Here is a 20888-nt window from a genome sequence, read left to right as displayed (position 1 = left end):
TTCACAAGCCACATGAGCAGAGAGGCAGCTGCAGCTGAATGAATTGGATGAGTTCAGACTTACCACCTATGAGAATGCCAAGGTTTACAAAGAGAGAAATAAAAGATGGCATGATAGGAAATTGTTGAGACGTGATTTTCATGTGGGTCAACAAGTGTTGCTGTATAATTCCCGTCTCTGGTTGTTCTCGGGCATGTTGAAATCGAGATGGTCTGGACCTTTCACCATCACACAGGTTTTCCCCTATGGAACCCTAGAGGTCACCCACCTAGCATAGGGCACATTTAAGGTGAATGGCCAGCGCCTCAAGCCATATATAGTGGGAGGAACATTGCCTACTCCATCCACTGTGTACTTAGATGACCGATGATCTCACTAGACTGGCGAGTTTCAGAAGAACTGTCATAAACTTTTTTGTTTGTTTTCTTCTTTTCTTAGTCTTATCAGTTGAGTTTAGTTTAGTTTTTATTTCTTAGGTTGTTAATTGAATAAAGCTACTGTTCTATCTCTAGTTTTATGTGATTCTCTGCAGCTAGAGGCTTCCCATCAAAGGAGCTATTGTAGAATTCAGAATGATCCTCAGGAGAGTCCTCTAAACCCCTCTCCTTACTTGATATTGCTCTTCATGCCCTTACCCTCATTGCTGGATTCATTTTCACTGCCTAACACTAGGAGCATTGAGGACAATGTTCATCTCAAGTGTGGGGGAATTAGGCTATAGCCATGCACCTCACTCATCCCAATACATACATACATGCATGGACAGGCCGAATAGACTGAAATTTCCCCAGATTATTGATGATTATTAGGTGAATTCTAAGAGGGAATACATTGAGTCGAGGGAAATCAAGGTAAGTGTCCGAGTTTATTCTTATGAATGATCCAAACTTATCACAATTCATGAGGTTAAGGGAGCTGAATATGACTTTCAATATGACCGGTCCTAGCTACCTTCATGTGTAGAATAGACTTAATTGAATAATTAATGATCATTCGAGCTAGTTCACATCTGAACTGTTAATGCATGAGGTTCAATAACTGAAAAATAAAGAAAGAAAAAAAAAACTAAAAGAGTGTGAGATGGAGCATAAAATACACTCACACCAAAAGAAAAAGAAGAAAGAAAAAAATGCCTCATGTGAGATGGAGAATAAAATGCACTCACACCGAAAGAAAAGAGAGAAAATGCCCCGTGTTAGATGGAGCATAAAATGCACTCACACCAAAAATGTGGTTAAACAAACCAAGCTCATAGTAATGATTAATTTTAGAGGTCAAGTTGCTGATTTGCATGTTGAATGGAAGTGAATGTTAGAGCATGAAGAATTTCATATTCTCTCCTCCTTGTCTCTTATGTATGTGATAAAAATGATAGTTCATAGGAATGAACTAGAATACTTACAAATTTCCTGACCATTCAATGCATTCTCATCCAAAAATTCATCCGGTAAATGGTAATAGAGGGGGGGGGGGGGGGGTGATCAGTTTATGGGTTATGTCTTTGCTTGAGGACAAGCAAAAGCTTAAGTGTGGGGGTGTTTTGATGTATGCACAATTTACATATAAATTCTGGTGTTTATGCATGGTTTTGATGCTGATTTGTGTGAATTCTTACCCCAATTGAGCTTGATTTCAGGAAATTGTCAAAGGGGACAAGTCTAAGAAAAACAAGCATAAAACCATGCTAAATGAGGCCAAAGTGAAGGTGATACAGCCCAGCTGGGAGCAAGGCCCGGCCGAATGGTCAAAGGAGGGCTATTCGACCCTTAAAGTCCATGCAACACTCTTTGGGAGTGCCCAAAGAGAGAGCACAGCCGCAGCCTTCCAAGGGAGCTTATTCAGCCCAGCAAGGAGGAGGTCCAATTGTAGCTCAAGAGCAGCCCAAAGTGCAGCCAAGAGAGCTAAGGGCAACAACTTCTAGAAGGTTCAAGAGGCTAAAGACGCCAAACTTTCTAGATGAGAGAACTTTCTAGATGAGAGTACTTTCTAGAGGGGAGAACTTTCTAGATGAGAGAAAGGGGCTGAAGAGAAGGCTATAAAAGGAGAAGAGAGCTAAGGGAAAAGGGGTGAAGAAGCCATTGGAAGACTATTCAAGAGAAGAAGCTGATTTCGAATTTGGAGAAGAAGCCATTGGAAGAGATCAATCTAGGTTGTCTTCCTCCTTGATTTCTGCACAAGTGGTAATCGAATTCAGCTAGGGCTTTCATGTTTTCTCTATTAATTCAATCTTTCTTGTTGTAATTGAATGATGTCTCATGTAATTTCAGATTTGTAATTAGTTCTCTAGGGTTATTCGCATAGATTAGATTCAAATTTGATGTTTCTTGATTAGAAATTCAAAGAACTGCTAGCCGAATTGCTATTTTGTAATCTCAAATCTATAATTTCAGATCATGAAATTGTAATATCTGAATTACTTGAGATAGAATTCAGGTAGCTTTAATTCAGTTTGGCCGAATTATTCCTTGGAAATCCCAGAGTACTTGAGAAAGACTCTAAGATTTCAGATCTGCTAATCAAGAATCGAATTAAGTGGAAAGTTAGATATAACTTACACAATTTGGTTGGTGATCATTGAATCTGAAATGATACCCTATAATTTTAAATCTTAATGCATCCATGGGGATTAGATTCTTGCTAAAGATAGAAGAATCATCACTCATACATAGAATGAACATAAACTTGAGAGAGGCTCTTCATTGCCTTGGGGTTTCACCAAACCAAGGCTGAATCCTAATCTAATCGAATGACCTATAGATCTAATTGCTAAATCAATTCTGTGCATAGTTAGCTTGTCTTCTCAATTCACTTGCAAGGTGTTTGATCCAATGTTTTAGAGATAGTTTTGTAGTTAGAATTTCAAATTTGAATTAGATTTAAATTTCGGCTAATCAGATAAGAGTAGGCTGATATATTACTAGTAGTTGCTACATAAAGTCCTTGTGGGAATGATACTCTATTCATCACTCTATTACTTATGCGGCTAGTGCACTTGCTAGTGTAATAAATACGCATCACAAAATGATGGCTTTTACTTGTTCATTGGGATTCTTCTCGGTATTGCTAGGTAATCCTCCTTGTAGCCTTGCCGAAATTGCTTGAGCAAGTTGTCCAATTTGAGTTTCCAACCCTTGAGTTCTTGCCTCTGTACTATTGATAAATTTTGCCATCATATCCTCCAAATTTGTCTTCTTCTCTTGTGGATTTTGTTAGTGTTGCTGTTGAAAGTCGGGAGGAGCTTTTTGTTGGCTATTACTCCAAGAAAAATTTGGATGGCTTCTCCATCCTAGATTGTAATTGTTGGAGTAGGGATTTAAATTAGACCTATTGCCACTATGAGAAACAAAATTATCTTGTTCGGAAGAAGAAGAAAATGGATTTTCCACTTGACAGTCTACACTAGCGTATCCCCCTTGCCTACAAAACTCACATGAAAAAAAGGGAAAGAAGAAACACTCATAACTAAAACCCCCAAATTTTCCAATTTCTTATTTAATGCAACAAGTTGAGCTGATAAAGCAGTGATAGAATCGACATTATAAATTCCAACTCCCTTTTTATTTTCTCTCATTGCCCCATTGATAGCTATTGACCGCCATCTCCTCCAAAAGTTCATATGCTTCTTCGGGAGTTTTCCTCATAAGGATACCACCTGCAGCTACATCTAACATTGAACGATTAGATTGATTAATGCCACTATAAAAGTTTTTCACTTGCATCCAAACAGGTAGACCATGGTAAAGACACTTCCTAAGCAGTTCCTTAAATCTCTCCCACGACTCATATAAGGTTTCATTATCAAATTGAGAAAAAAGTTATGTCATTCCTTAATTTTAGCCATTTTAGCAGGCAAAAAATACTTAGACAAAAACTTTTGCGCCAAGCCATCCCATGTAGTAATCGAACATGCAGAAAGAGAATTAAACTAATCTTTTACTTTATCCCTTAAGGAGAAGGGAAACAACCTAAGTCTAATGGCATCATCACTAACTCCATTATGCTTAAAAGTATCACATATTTCAATAAAATTAGCAATATAAGAGTTAAGGTCATCATTGGGACTAGAAAATTGCACACTCATTTCGATCATCTGAATAATTGCAGGCTTGATCTCGAAATTGTTTTCTTGCACATTCGACCTCCTAATGCTTAATGTAGTACCATCCAGAGTAGATATAGCGTAGGAGCTCAAAGTCCTTGGATTATTTTGTTCTTTCTCTCCCTCGTTTGCTTTTTCAAAGTCCTTTCGATTTCTTGATCAAGGGGTATTAATTCTCCACCACTAGTGCGTGTCATGCACTAAGAACCTACAAAGAAAAGAAAAAAAATTAAAAATTTCCTAAAAAATTTTATAAAGCCGAACCCAACAGAAATTAAAATAGAAAAGAAAATTTTAAATCCGAAAATAAAATAAATAGAAGTTCAATCTAAGGCTAATTCAGGTAGTTTTGATATGAAATAAACTAGTCCCTGGAAAGTGTACTTTAGTCAGGCAAGTGTACTTTAGTCAAATGTAATTTATGTACAGTTAATTCAGGCAAGTGTACTTTAGTCAAATGTACGTATAATGATGAGAAAAGTGTTGATCCCACAGAGACTAGATCACAGTACCAAATCAATTTTAAACTAGCATAAGTTGAACTCGTGAATCAATTAAATGAATAAAAACTAAAAGAATTAATGCAAATCCAAGAACGTAATAAAAATTGAATTGATGGATATTTTAATCAAGCCCAGCCAAATAAATTGATTATGCCTTATCTCTCTCAGAATCTTCAATTTTGAGTACAATTCCTGCATGAAGACAGATTGTATGACAGTTCCTTAAATATAATTATCATCAAAGTATTTTTCAGGATTAAAGATCGATTGGAGATTCATGTTTCAAATGAATAATTTAAATTTCCTAGTTCCACAACCTCTACTACAAAGCCTAGAGAATGATAAAGTTAAGTTTTATGCTCAAACTAAATAGAGATATTTTCCCTCTGGGTTGTATCATGCACTAAGCTTTATGCTCAAACATTGTAAATACCTATAAGAAAATAGCTCTATCTCACCTCTACAAAGAACAAGATTACGTGTATGATTAGTTAATGCTCATCACAAATATATAGAATATGCAAACTTAGGAGTCTGATACCCTGAACAATTAACTAATTCGATTAATTAAAGAGATTGTATTACTTATTTGGGTTATTATTTAAAATCACTCTTCACTTTTCTATCTTTCTCTTGGGTTTACCCAAACTTTTGGACACCTCCAGTGAGATAGTAACCCTATGTCAAACTTTTGCCTTTAAATACCACACCTCCAGTGAGATAGTCCTTGTACCAAGAGAATTTCAAAAAAGTGAAGGGGAGTTTCACCTAATAACCCTTCTTTTAAGTCATCATCATAAGATTATGAAATTTAGCAAACTACAAAAAAAATGTGTTGTGGTTTTGGATTATGGAATTCAGATATGTATAAGATTTAAAGGAATTGGATAAGAATGCAGTACACTAGAATGAGACTGTAAAAGAAATTGGAAGATTCAAACTGGTTATCACATTGTCCCATCTAGCCCTGGATTACCACATTCATATTGCCCCTATTTACTCTAGCCTTAGCCAAACTGTAAGCCAAAGCATTTGTTGATCCTGGGCTCCACCAAAAACAAGCAGTTCAGGTTAGCAGACAATTTCCTTGTTTCCCTTACCAGAAATCTTAACATCCAAGGTACCTTGCTCAGATGTTAACATTAACATATTATTTCACCATAATCCTCTTGGAAGTAGAGATGGCCTGGATGGGTAATTGACCAATCTCTAGAGAACATGGTGGCAGAGCATTTGAAGTTGCTTTATTGCTGCAACTAATTAGTTCACCTATTGTATGAAGAGACACTAATCCCACTACACACTTGAGTGATGGCCGAGGCTGTTGTCATATGGCATTAGTCCCCACACATACATAATTAGTTTTTTTCTTCTAATTCTCAGAGACATTCAGAATGATTAAGCAGTGGATACATGGTACTGAAAGGTGCTATTCTCTTGTGGGATGTGGTGTAGGTGTAGGTGTAGTGGATACATGAATTTCTCTGAGAAATTCAGAAATTCATTTCATATATTATAAAAATAAAACGTATGTGGGATGTGATGTAGGTGTTATTTTCTTGTTTGGCTCAAAGGTTTCATTCCCAATTATATATGTACAAGAATCAGATAATGGATCTGACCATGATATATATCAATATATGCCACGTTAGTCAGAATGATATGCATGACAAACACACACACACATACCCCCTATATATGTGTGGAATGGATCCTATCATGATTGGCCTGGTACCTATAATTGTAGACAAAGTAAATTTCCAAAATGTAAAAAGATCATTGATGGTAATAGAGAAATGGATATAATAGGTGCATCCTTAAACCCAATTTGTAGCTTTCTGTGTTAGCTTGCTCAAATATGAAATAAAACAAGAAAAGAGAATGTTTTAATGAAAGTGTAATGGCTCATATAAGAATCCAATGAAACAAAAATGTTTCATAGGAAATGTAAGGATATGAATTGATTTTAAATTTTTAAAATACCATTTTTCTCTTGGTACATCATATAACTCCTACAAGGTGTGACCATTTTCTCAGTACTGTCACATTTGATATTAAGAGCCACGAGTCTAGTCAGAAACACTTCAATGAATGACCATGTGATACAAATCCATGAGCATGAGAGAATACAAGACAGTAAACAAAAAACTTCAAGTTTCAATGCACTATCATATGCATGATCAGGACCTTCCAAAACTTTGTGAAATGGTTACCTCTTTCTAGCCAAATAAGCAAGAAGTTGCCATTCATTTTCAAGCCAAGGTAAGAATTATTGCAGAGGTAAGAATTTTCTTAGCTGTAAATAGAAAGATGTTAAGTTGTTAAAGGTGGGATAACATACTCTTCTTCACCAGAAGAGTCAATCGACTTCATGGATGTGTTCTTCCTGGTCTGTAAGAAAAATAAAAGGATTAAGAACAATATGCCAGAACTTTGATTCTAAGAATGAAATATCTCACATCCTAGTACTTAAGCAGGAATTGAGAACACTAATATTTTAGAAAGTATAAAAAACTTCTTATTTACACTAACTATTCTAAGTAAAAATGTTAGAACAACAATGCAACCACAAAGAGAGGCCAATTGCTGATTAGGGTTTGCAGAGATCAGTGTCAATGGTGTGATAAGATATTGACAGCATTCAGATGGCCAAGTGCTAATCATGTATTATCCATCAAAAGAAAGAAAGGGTAAATTACAAACTGCCACCCTGTACTTAGGGTTTAGGGGGTGGTGACACTTAGCCATCAAAGCTTTGTTTTGCAACAAAGACCCCCTAAACTTCTGGGTTTCAGCACTCCCTCTGCTCTGTTAACAGGGTTGGACATCTTATAGTGTTCCTTCCCCAGAAAGTCAAGTGCTTGACATTGAAGCTGGAGCCATTTAATTTACTTGCATGCTTTTCTACACATAATTCAGGTCCAGGTGTAGGACGACTAGTCCCGGATCCATTGAAGACAGAATCTCTCCCGTTGATTGGTGAGATTCATTGGCAGGTAAATTTCTACTACCATCCATCTCATTCAGTGGGTTCTCACTCATTTGTCAATGTTCCTTGCTGCTCATTATGTTCACTATTGGAATCTTTAATTGACTTCTGAGAATCTCCATGTTGCTTCAAACTTGTTCCCAAAGTGTGGTTGTCTCTAGGGGATTCAGTATCAGAATCATCACCTCCAAACACTTATAGATTTATAAACATTGTACTAAATGACTAAAAGAAAGAAATACAGAGTTGAACAAAAATTTGCTATGAATTAGTCAAAAAATCTGTTCCCAAGCAAAGCAGAGGTCCTCTCTCAGTCTCTCTACTAAACATATTGGAATGGCAATGCGTTCTCCCCAATGTGGCCAAAATATAATTTTCCACCTAAAGAAGAAACCCAATTCATCATTTTTGTAAACAAATCCTCCTAAATAAACTCTTCAGTTCATGCTAAATACTTCTACTCCCCACTAACACCCAAAACAAGGGAAACTAATAGGAACTTTTTCATGATTTGATTGTTGTTTGCAATTTATAGGTCTCATCAGAAATTATCATCTAAATTGTCTATGCCTACACATGGCATAAACTTTTGTTTATGCGTCTATGTTTACGTACATAACATGTGTATATGACTATATGTTCACTAAAAAAAAAGTATTTGCATATGCATATGTTATCACACATTAAGTAGATTAAATCAAGCAAAAAGCATAAAGCTTAAGTTAAGTTTCACAAATTAAGTTTTCTCGTGTGATATTCCAGATAGTTCTAACGAAAAAAATGAATGACTGAATATGTTTAGGAGATGGTGTTAATTTCCGATGTAAGTGATATTTGCTTTTGTACCTTTAAATGGGGATCTGCAATCTACAACTAATTTGCAAAGCATCATAATTATATCAAAAGTGCTCATAACATTGTCAAAAATTAAATTCACAAGAAAAAACACTGAAATTTCAACACCGTCAGAAATCTCATACGCAAAATATGAGCAGGTATGAGAAAAAAACAACATAAACAAAAACTCCATTGACAAAAAGCTATGAATTCATAATTCCATTATTTCATCCTAGAGTAATGGATCCATGTTTTCCATCATTTCACCTATTCACCGTCCATTTGATCTCAAATCAGACTAAATTGAAACAAAGATGATTGAAATAAATAAATGCAGATAATGCCATAATCACTAGAGAGGAAATCACTCAAAGATCAAATAGATTATTTAAAGGGGGGAAATGAACTAGAATCTACGAAACCATTAAAAAAAAGGGCTGTGAGAAACCATAAAAAAATAGAATACTAAGAAAAAGACTCACTTAGAGCTTCTCGATTGATTTCTTCGTATAGTATGGGGCAAGGAAGATTCAAGTAATCAATTTTCTCCACAGCCTTGGGCTCATTGCCCTTAGAGGGTGCAGGAGGACGAGGAACAAAACCTACGTGGGAAGCCACAATTCACTTCTAAAATCAGAGAAAACAGTGAAGAACCATACGAACATGAAGCGCATCGATGGAGAAGGTTTTTTCTACTAGAAACTCCACTTGAACAAATTTAGGGCAACAAAACAGAAGCAGAGGGTTTGTTAAGCTGAATAGGTGGGCACATTAAAGAGAAGGAGGGCATAGGTTAAGGAAAAACTCTCCTCGTCAGGGTTTTCCATGGCCACAAACAGATACTGATCGAAGAGAAGAAGGCGGGAAGAATGATGCTCTGGGCTCCAAAAGGTTTTTCATTAGGTTACTAACTTGATGACCAAAGGGTTTTTCATCAAAAACCCTTCCCTTATACCCTTCGACCTCTTGATTTAAAAGTATAAATGTTAAACCCAGAAGGATATAGCATTACCTTCTCTTCTCCTACTCGAACGAATAAGGGTCGATGTTGACTTGGATATCTCCAAATTGAAAGAAATCTTCAGCTTTGGAGTCGCATAACACTTATAACCCTAGATTTCCTTCCCAATCTCTATTTGAGCAATGATTCAGTGATTCTCCCTCTACAATATTTCTTCTTCTTTCAAAAAACTATTATCCGGTTCTCTGCAAGGAGACCTTTTGTCTCGTCGAACAGGAAGTAGAGAGTGCGCGGGAGAAGTATTTTTGGCTTCCCCGCGTCCTTTTGTTAGACCAGTTCAAAGGTTTATTTTTAAAAGTGTTGTGTCTATTCTCTTAGAACTTCGTGCCTGTTCTTAAATTCAATAGAGGCGGTGGTCTTGGAAAGACCCTTGCCTTAGATATTAGTATAGCGGTGGTTAGAAAGACCGCCGACTTAGGCCATTTTTCTTGTAGTGTCAAGAAAATTAAAGGAGAAATATAGAAAAATTACATCAAAGAATGAATAGAATAACAAGAAAACTTTAACCTTTGGAGGTTGAAGACAAGTGTAGTAACTAAGCCTTCCTCCTTCTTAGATTTAGATTCTTCCTCTCCTTCTCTAGCTTGCTGAAACTCCTTTCTCTCTTCTTCTCTAGCGTGCTGAGACTGTTTCATCTTTTCTTCTCTGCCAAATTCTCTTTAAGGATGTGTTCCTTTGCCTTGAGCCTATGGTCCTTTTTATAGTGCAGCCTCCCCTCAATTGCTTCTCAATGCAGTCTCCTAATTCAACACAAATTATGTCTCTTAGTCTTTATCTCACTTGAATTCCTATCTCTTTTTCACTGCCAACTACTAGACCTGAAACTTGCAGCTCAAATTTCACTTCGTTGGCGGCGGAATTAGGGTGAGCGATAAACATAAGAGTTGTAGCCCTATCTCTTAGCTTTAACTAGACGTTAGAATCACCTTAATCCGAATTATAGGTAGAAAGCTATGCCAAAAATACGGGAACTATATCAAAACAGGACAATTCCCGATTTTTGTGCATACATATCAAATCCGACTTCAATGGTTTCTCTCCTTTATGGCTACATCATGGAGCATCATTGCTGCATGGTCCTTTCTCTATGATTATCTTGATCAATTAAATCAAACTCCTCATTAAAATTTCACAATTAAGCTCCAAATTACCTTGCAAGACAATTTCATCGTAATTAGTGCAATACCATGTTAATTCCAAAAACATTATTACCAAAATCATCAAGTTAGAGGTATGAAAATATGTGCAAATATAAGCTTATCAAGAAATAGATCATCGACCTGCTGAGCTGCGAAGAGATGCACCAGAGTCAAGTAAGCGGAATGACCGCGACTAGGCATCTTGAGATCTGCCAGCAAAGGAGAGGCAGATCTGTGGGGTAATCAATATGATTACCGGTGGACCAATTGTAGCAGGTTGTAGCACAACAATGGGCAAGGCAACAGTCTGAGAGCTTGAGCATGAGGACAAGAACCCGCTGAAGCACCCTCGGGTGGAGGAAGTGATCTACTTCACCGAGGACGATGCTCGCAGGGTCCAGTATCTGCACGACGATGCCCTCGTTGTCAAGATGATCATCAATGACTTCGAGGTGAAACGAATTCTGGTAGATTCAGGTAGCTCCACAGACATCATCTTCTTGGAGGCATTTGACAAGATGAAGTTAGATCGATAAGATCTCCAGCCAGAAGATACACCCTTGGTCGGTTTCAATGGAGATGTGGTGAAGCCCCTCGGTAGGGTCATAGTGCTAGTGGTAGCAGGAATGAAGCCCAACATGGTCTGATTTGATCACACATTCCTCGTGGTCACCACCCCGTCCCCTTACAATGTTATTTTAGGTCGACCCATCATGCATGCACTACGTACGATGATGTCAACCAGCTGTGGAGTGGGGGTAGTACGGGATGACTAGCTGGAATCACAGAAGTGCTACGTCACAACGTTAAAGGTCTAATCAATGCTAGTAGATGACGTCGAGCTGGAGCCGCCCCCTAAACACACCAACGAGCAAGCTGCATAGGTGGAGGATATGCTCTAGGTCCCGGTCTCATATACTGATCCAACAATGACTCTCCAGATCGGCGCTCACCTAAATGAACCACTTCGATCACAATTGGTAAGTTTTTTATTAAATAATCTAGATGTTTTTGTTTGGTCGACAACAGAGATGTTCGGTATTGACCCTAGTATAATAACTCATAAGCTTAATGTGGAACCTTTAGTCAAGCCAGTCAAACAAAGGAAAAGAAATCTTGCCCTAGAGCGGTGGAGGGTAGTAGATGAGGAGGTCGAGAAGCTCCTTGCAGTAGAATTTGTTAAGGAGGTTTAGTACCTGAGTTGGGTAGCAAATCCAGTCCTTGTGAAGAAGGCCAATGGAAAATGGCGCATGTGTGTCAATTACACCGACCTCAATAGAGCCTACCCAAAGGACAAATTCCCTCTTCCAAGAATAGTTTGCCTGGTAGATGTAACCTCAGGGCACGAGTTTTTAAGCTTCATGTATGCATACTCCAGTTATAATCAAATCCGGATGGACCTAACTGACCAAGATAAGACTGCTTTTGTAACAGAATTAGGGTCATATTGTTATAAAGTCATGCCCTTTGGACTGAAAAACGTTGGAGCGACCTTCCTGAGACATGTAAATAAAACTTTTGAGCCTTTGATAGGCAATATAGTGGAGGGTTATGTAGATGACATGATCTTGAAGATCCAGTTCTCCCCCTCTTTAATCGATGATCTTAATTACGCTTTTCAAATTCTAAGAAAGTTTAACACGAAGATCAACCTAAACAAGTGTGCCTTCGGGTTCACGTTGGGAAAGTTCCTCGGTTACATAGTGAACCAGCGTGGCATCGAAGCCAACCTGAATAAAATACAAGCAATCTTAGATATGAGACCACCCTAGACCATAAAAGAAGTACAAAGGCTAACTGTTTGAATTGCCTTCTTGAACCGATTTATGCCTAAATCAGTTGGTTGGTGTTTACCCTTCTTCAAGGCCATAAAAAAGAACGAGGATTTTGAATGGTCTAAAGAGTGCCAATTCACATTTGATGAGCTCAAAAAGTACTTAAGTACCCCACTGGTTTTAACCCAACCTGAACCTGGAGACGAGCTTAGACTATACCTCTCTACAAGTGACGAGGTGGTCAGCTCGGTACTAATAAGAGAAGTAGACTAAGTTCAAAGGCCCATCTACTATATAAGTTTTGCAGGCAACTGAGACTAGGTACCTCAACATTGAAAGCTGGCCTATGCCCTAATCTTTGCAACTCGGAAGCTACACCCTTAATTCCAAGCCAATATCATCATCACCCTAACTGATAGACCACTGAGGCACGTCTTACAAAAGCCCAAGGTCTCGGGAAGGATAACGAAGTGGGCCATTGAGCTAAGTGAATACAACATCCGGTTCAAGCCATGACCAACCATCAAAGCACAAGTCTTGGCAGACTTCATTGTCGAATGCACGTTCAGCATGCCGACCCCTGAGGTGGCTGAGCCGACCAGCATGTCGGAGGCTTCGACCAGCACGACACCCATTCTAGGTAGGGAGAATCCCAACTTGGGACGAGGAGCCCTGGATCCACCACAAGGATGGCTCGGCTAATCAGTGAGAAAGTGGAGCTAGACTCATACTGTATGGGCCAGGCGAAGTAAAGTTGTTGTACGCTCTTCGTTTTGGATTTGAAGAAACGAACAATGAGGTGGAGTACGAGGTGCTAATATCCAGGTTGATGTTGGCAAAGGAGGTCAGTGTGAAGCATGTCATGGTATACAGTGACTCTCAACTGGTCATGAACCAGGTGAATGGAGTGTACGAGGCTCGGGAACCCGCCATGACGGCCTACCTGGCCAAAGTGAGGAAACTCCTGCACGACTTCCACTCTTGGTTCATCTAGAAAGTACCGAGATCGGAGAATGCTAAGGCTGATGCATTGTCAAAGCTGGTCAGCATTAGTGACATCACCATGAGGACGGTGTACATTGAAGACATGCCGTGACCTAGCATCATGAGGGCGGTAGAAGAGGTCCTTACCATATTGATAGAAAAAACAAGCCAGATCAATCCTCTTGTTGACTATCTACTCCACAAGACCCTACCAGCAGAGCATAATTGGTCTCGACGGATAGAGTGTCAGTTAGCCCAGTATGTCCTCATTGACAGGCAGCTGTATAGGAGATCCTTCACACTCCCCTACTTGCGCTACTTGTGACCTTCAGAAGCGAGCCAAGTGCTACATGAGATCCATGAAGGTCTTTGTAGAGGACACTTGGGGGGTAGGGCTCTTGCCCAAAAAGACTAAGGCAAGGATACTACTGGCCTACTATGAAATCGGATGCATTGTAGCTCGTCCGGAAGTGTGATAATTTCCAAAGGCACACTAAAATACTTCACGAGCCCACAATCGACCTGAAGTATCTGACCAGCTAGTGACCTTTCACCCAATGGGGGATAGACATCCTTGATCCATTCCCACCTACAATCGAGTAGAGAAGGTTCCTGGTTGTTCTAGTAGGTTACTTTATGAAGTGGGTGGAGGCAGAGCAGTTGGTGACTATCACAGCCTAGAATGTACAAAACTTTTTTCCGGAGGAATATAGTGTACAGATTTGGACTGCCAAAGGTGCTGATCTCCGACAATGGGCAACAATTCGAGGACATTAAGTTCCAAAATTGGTGTGCCAAGATAGGGATCCAACAAAACTTCACATAGGTGGCGCATCCACTAGCAAATAGACATGCTGAGGTGATGAACAGGGTGATTCTTCGTGGACTAAAAGCTTGGCTAGCACGAGCAAAGGGTTTGTGGGTTGATGAGTTGCCCAGTGTCCTATGGGCCTACTGGACTACCATCAAGACCACGACAGATGAGACCCCATTCAATTTGACCTATAGTACGGAGGTTGTCATCCAACCTTGACTTGATCGAAATAGGATGAGGAGGCCAATGACGATGAGTTGTGGACCAACCTTGACTTGATCGAAGAAGTACGCGACCTGGCCTACATTTGGACTGTGGCTTACCAACAAGTAGCTCGGTTGAATTAGGCTAAAGCAGTGTTAACAAATTAAAATAGGGTTTTACAGAGGTGGGCTGAATTGCATCTTGCAATTAGCCATTAAACCCTCAGCCCATATATGGAATTTTAGGACTGTGAACAACCCATATTGAGCCATAGATTCGGTTCAACCAGTTTGGTCCAATCTGGGTCGAATGGATTTAGGGTTTGGTGTTTAATTCAAGATCCAATTCAAGAAGACTATCTGAAAATTAATCATGGTTGATGAATGACACTCAATAATCAGCAAATAAACATATCAGTGGCTTGTTTGTGTGGATCCAAACCTGCAAGAAAAAGATTAGTCACTGCTTGTAGATTTGATTTTTGCAAATCGTAGATCGCAGATTTCTCGTCTGCGCAAATGTCTTCTCCTCCACGTGAACTAGCTTCTTCTTCCAATGAAATAAAATAGAAAAAAAGCCTAATTTTTCTATTAATTTACATCAAAATCAAATCCTATACATTCCGTGTAAAAAATAAAAAAAATATTTACAGACCAAGAATGAATAGAATACAGCAGTTGCGCAGATTCATTGCACCAATAAAAGATTTCAATCTCCACCATACGAACAGCCCAAAATCTAAGAAATATAAATAGAACAACTCTAAATATATTAGAGATTAATAAAGATTTAATTTTCAGATCATTCGCCCAAAACTAGGAACCTTTTTCCCAATGAAACTACAAACTACACAAATCGGTTCAATTGAACCTAGCTCTGATACCATTGAAGGGATGGGAGATCCATCATATGGATGGCCGAGCCCTATAGGAAGGTTGGGCAAAATTTCAAAAATTTCTTTCGCTCCCATCTGGGAATCGCATTCCCTAATTCAGAAAACTACATTTTCATGGTTCGTTCTTGAATCCAAAACCGGACCAGATCTTAAACCAAAAGGGAGGAGAGGGATATAACTGATACAAAGTAACAACAACGCCCAATGAAGGTGTTCACACCCAAGCAGAAGACCAAAACCCGCCTCCATTGAAGATGACACAGTGTGTGATGAAGCAGGATCAACAGGACGACTCTTCAGCAAGAATGAAACAAGGGCTGGTGAGGACGACTTTAGATTGTTTCTTCAGCCAAGAAACAATATCAAGAACCTTTCTTGATCTGATCCACAAGTGGAAATCGAACTGGGTAGGGATGGCAAGAACAAGAGAGAACTCTGTAGATTACTATGTATAAAACTGAGGAATTCACCCCCTATTTATAGTCTTCTTTGGATCAGCCTCCTAATCTAATTAGGAGAGAGTTTCTTGACCCAAATTTGATATTTGGATCTGGACTCTTAAATGGATAAGACTTATCTTATCCTTTCAGCTAATCTTAATCAGATTATAAATCAGATATTGCCTCCTTTTAATTAACTAACTTAAGCCCAGTTCGAATTGGGCCTCAAGCCCATTAAACTTATGTGCTCACTTACTCCTTAGCCTGCTGCCCAGTTGGCTCTCTTTGTATGGCGTGTGACCCTTACATCAATCTACACTTCAGCTACATGGGTTCAACCCAGCCTTTGCTATAAGGCCTGGCCGATTTCACTATAGGAGACAGTGAACCCCTGAGTCCATCACCATGGGCTCTTAATGAGCCCAACATTTACACTAAATGGTTCTTGGATCCAACCACCTTATGAAAACCCAAGAACTATGGGCAGATGCAAGATTAGCCCATCAGGTATTACCCTCAATGGTTTTACACTTAACCTCTTAGCCCATAATGATCAAACATTGCCCGACAAGAGAGGACCTCTCCCTCAGCTGCAAGGTACAACGCTGCACTCTCTACTCACATGGATCCCAGGAATTAAAACCTTTTGCAAACATTTTGAAACCATAATATAAATATATATATCTCTATATAAATATATTTTACAATAACAAATTTCAACGTTTGAAATCAACTGCCGACAGTTTAGGATTCCATCAGAGATAGTGCATTCCCCGATCATTCACTTTGTCCGATAAAGGGGCTGATCCTATCACTATGATCACCCACTCAAGTGAATTCTCAGATTGTCCCAACATACCCAGTTTTGACCCCCTCTAAGGATCTCACTGATTGGCATATCAAAGACAGCCCAATCTGACACCTAGTGCAGTACCATAATCGAGTCTAGGGGTCAAGTGTAACATTTCAGTTTTTCCCTTCTATCTCCAAGGTCCAGGGCAATATTGGAATTTGGTTCGATTCAGGGTTTCAAGAAAACTTACACTACATGTACCTTAGGTTTCACCCTAGCAGTTGAGACAAGCCACCCCAACCAACTTGGCGGCACATTAGTGTCAGCCTTGGCAGGATAAATCTCCCTATTCCAACAGTTGTGAAGATTCTAAACTAACACGAGTCTCATAAGTGTCCAATTTAAGGGTATTACACAGAAACACACAACAATTACATGAATCAATTATGTACTTTATTCATTTACAATAAATGTCAAAAGATAGATCAATCTGATTGGAGCTAAGGGAATAACTGTCTAATAGTAGCCAACTTATAGAAGCAAATCAATTCTCTTCAACCTCTTTGGGATCACGTCGCACATCTGCTAGCCTTATCCTCATCCCGCCCAGATCGGACGGACTCGATAAGCCTTATTAGCTAGCATGAAGTTCACCTCCTGGCGCAGAATGGATTCCTAGTAGTGTGGGCCAAAGATATCAGAGGTGTTTCGTGAGACCTACATTAGCTCATCTATATATGGATACCAACCCCAACGTTTAAAGGTACATGCAATTTATTGCTCACTAGCCTACTAGCATATAAGCTTTTAGATCGCACACCAGAGAACTAACTTAAGCATCGGAGCACCCACACTGGATAAGCCACTCTAGGTCCTCTGAGCCTTCCTCTTTTGCAGTTCGACCAGCCAACAGAGCAGACTGACATCCGAATTGCCCTCTAGCTAAGGGCATCCAGATCGCGCACCATGAGGAGCCATCCATATAAATTTCTCTCTTTTTCTTTTTTTATCCTTTCTTTTAGACTTGGGTTAGTGGTACCACTATAAGTGGATTTTATATTTGAAAAAATTCATAACCACCATGGTTTTGTAGTGCAAATAGTAGACTTGAAGCCTTGCATCATATATTTTTACTCACCATTCTCTGGTAGGTATATGAGGTTATAAATAGGCATTATAACATGGTTATTGGAGGATGTGTAAACATATTTCATAGTTAATTATATGAATAAAAAACATTTTTGTTAATTTTATTAATGTTTTTTAAATAGGAAATCTCACGTCTTTTATGGCATGGTTTGGTGTTGGTTTTTTGGCTTCCATATAAACACATATGTTTACCTTATAATTCTAGATATTTTTTTTCTTGAATTCTATTAATAAGTGGATTATCAAGTTTGATCCCACCCTAGTTACCGCCTTAAATAAGGAAAAAAATAGTTTTGAGCAATCAATCTCCTTCCCTTTTTAGATCTAGATTATCACATAATATTGTAGGTTTGTTGCTGATTTGCATATTGGAGAAAGCGATCAATGTATCATATAAATTAGCATGTTTCATATGTTAGTGTTTTCACTATAACAAAGAATTCAGCAATGTCACAACTTTCATGAAGAACTTAGTTCATGTGATTTTCCAAGATACAAACTACTTGGGTTCTTTTTTAGTTGTTACTTTTTTCCCCTTTTTATTACCTTTATTCTCATTTATTGTATTTTACATGATATCTTTGTGGGCTTCCCATGGTGAATTTCGGTATGGAATCATACATGCAACTTGCTAAGCAGAGGGGAAGACAATCGATGAGAACAATATGGTAGGATTGATGCAAGTTCAAGTGGTTTTTGTACTTACAAAGAAGGCTGCTAAGTTGATGTAGATGAAGTTACAGTATTTAAGAGTTTCATAGGAGTTTTGGCTTTGTAGTTAGAACAGTAATGTTGGATTTAAGAGTAGTTAAGAGTCCAACTTATAACAAGTGTATGGATTTTGTTCTCAACCTGAAGGTGAGGTCCAAGTTATATCTTTTTCTACTTCTAATTTGTATATTTTAGGTGTTTCTAAAATTGCATAATGGGAGTTTGATTTATAAGCTAGGTAATTGTTGGCATTTATATTTCAGTTATTGAATTTAGAATTCAATAATTAGAATTTGATATATCAATGATACTTATTTCCTTTTCAGTTGCCAAACCTCCCTTGGTTATTTGAGAGTTTCTTAAACCTCCCCGGTGGGATGGCATATACTTTCAATAGCTCAATGAAAAAGCATTAGTAAATGCAGAAATTTAATTCTATTTACAAATTGTTTTTATTTAAAAATCAGGTTATTTTTTAGAGAACAAGTATTATCTTGAAATGGTTTTCACATTAAGGCTCGTTCTTGGTTTGGCAAGGTTTCACTTTTTTCCTCTTCAAAATAATTGATGGATATTTGTATTATGTTTTGGTTATTTTTCTTTATAGGGACTAGTGCATAAAATACTGTTAATAAAATGGGTTGAGACCTTAGTAAATATCAAACTTAATAAACGCTAATAAAAATAAAAAATTTAAGTATAAAAATATTAATTGATAGTTTTAATAATATTATTAGATAACTTATGAGTTGAGACCTTTATTGTGCAAAATGAACTCAAGATTAAAAATGATAAAAATTAATGAAAATTTAAAATGCAGAAGCCATTTTATTAATAGTATTTTATTGCAAAAATTACTGAGTAATAATAAAAAAGATAAAAAAATTAATTAAAAATAAGAATTTTAAATATAAAATATTAATTGATAGTTTTAATAATATTATTAGATAACCTTGTATTAATGAATTTCTAATTAATTAATAATTTTTATGAGTTGAGACCTTTATTATGCATAATGAACTCATTAAAAATGATAAAAATTAATGAAAATTTAAAATGCAGAACCTGTTTTATTAAAAATATTTTATTTCAAAAGGTACTCATATGCAAAAATTATTTAATAATAGTGAAAAATACCAACAATTAATTAAAAATCTGAAAAATTCTGAAAACCCTAAACATAATTAAAATACTAAAAATAATAAAAAATTATTGAAAATTAAGAATATTTCATATTAAAAAGGGTATTTTATATTAACAAATTTTGATTATTAATTTAATATTAATTAATAGTAAATAAAATTATTAAATCTTTCAGATTTTCCCGTGCATCACATGGGTCCTTGTTAGTAGTTGTGCTTAAGATTCATCAACGAACCCAATTTTGGCCCAATCCTGAGCCCAAACACAATATTGACCTTGGACTTGGTCCAAATGGGTCGGCCTGAGTTGGTATTAAACCAAACCCAACCCATTAGACTTGCAGCTAGACATGTTAATGGGCTAGGCCAGGCTAGGCTCGAGCCGGGCTTTCACTCTGTATTAATAGAATTTTCTAAGGCCCGAGCCTGAGCCCGGCTCGACCATCGGGCCAACAACTTGGGCCCAAGCCCGAAATTTAGCCCATATTGTTAGCAGCTAAATAGAGAGAGAGAGAGAGAGAGATTATAAAGAAAAGAATAAAATATATATATATATATTAAATTATAAATATATATTTTAATAAATATTATATTATTTATATATTTCATATAATATATAAAATACATATTATATATTTTATAAAATATATAATGTTGAGTCAGGCTGGGCTTTTTTGACAAATCCCGAGCCCGACCCGAAATACAGTCGGGCTTATTGTGTTAGGCCCGAGGTCAGGCCCGCGGGCCTAATTACATGACCAAGCCCGATCGGGGTGCGGGCCGGGCCATCGGGCTACCCGGCCCATGAACAAGTCTACTTGCAGCCCTACCGAGCTCAAACAAACCGGTTGGGCTAGGTGAATGGTAACTGCCTAGAAACTTAAAGCAGATTATGGGCTCATGAGTTGTGGCTTGCAATTAGAAGCAAGAAACTGGTTTGAGTACGAAACAAGAGAGATTTGGATTGGCTCCGTCTGGTACATAACATTAGTTAAAATATTCACATCAAGGCGATCATGGATAATTTAGATATTGCAATGCTACATGGCTATAGAGAAGTAATATGACTCATTTCAGGGATCATTCTCTGACTAGCATAATGTTAAAACTCTCATTCTTGTAATTGGTTGGTTTCTCTTTGGTAATGGTTAATAAAATTTTAACATGAGTGAAGTTTGGGATTATATATTTAAAAAATATATTTGATCTGAGTTTCTCTGAATATGTTGTTGAAATTCATCTTGACTTAGCTTTAAGAATGCACATATAGAAATGCATTAATTACAAAATATTTATTATTTAATATTGATATATCTTAAAAGTTACTTGCGCCTTCAGAGTGCAAAATGCTTTTAGGCTGAGTTTTATCAGAGTTGCATAGACTTTTTAGCAC

General features: G+C 37.6%; 1 long non-coding RNA gene and 1 other non-coding gene across 3 annotated transcripts; one reads left to right on the top strand and one right to left on the bottom strand.

Moving 5' to 3' along the window:
• Window positions 1-3729: 3729 nt before the first annotated feature.
• Window positions 3730-3834, top strand: LOC148802573 (small nucleolar RNA R71). Its single transcript, XR_016083250.1, has one exon. It is a non-coding gene; the product is annotated as a small nucleolar RNA R71 (small nucleolar RNA).
• On the bottom strand, window positions 3804-9869 carry LOC148802572 (uncharacterized). 2 transcript variants are annotated; one of them, XR_016082226.1, is made up of 4 exons: window positions 9441-9869; window positions 8911-9030; window positions 6944-6993; window positions 3804-4307 (listed from the first exon to the last, which is right to left on the bottom strand). It is a non-coding gene; the product is annotated as an uncharacterized LOC148802572 (long non-coding RNA). The 2 variants fall into 2 exon arrangements; XR_016082225.1 differs by having other exon boundaries at window positions 8911-9858.
• Window positions 9870-20888: the final 11019 nt, after the last annotated feature.

Source organism: Nelumbo nucifera, chromosome 2 (genome assembly GCF_055504915.1).
Source record: "Nelumbo nucifera cultivar China Antique chromosome 2, China Antique-T2T, whole genome shotgun sequence".
Classification (NCBI taxonomy): Eukaryota; Viridiplantae; Streptophyta; class Magnoliopsida; order Proteales; family Nelumbonaceae; genus Nelumbo; species Nelumbo nucifera.
This window is presented reverse-complemented; position numbering and strand designations above follow the sequence as displayed.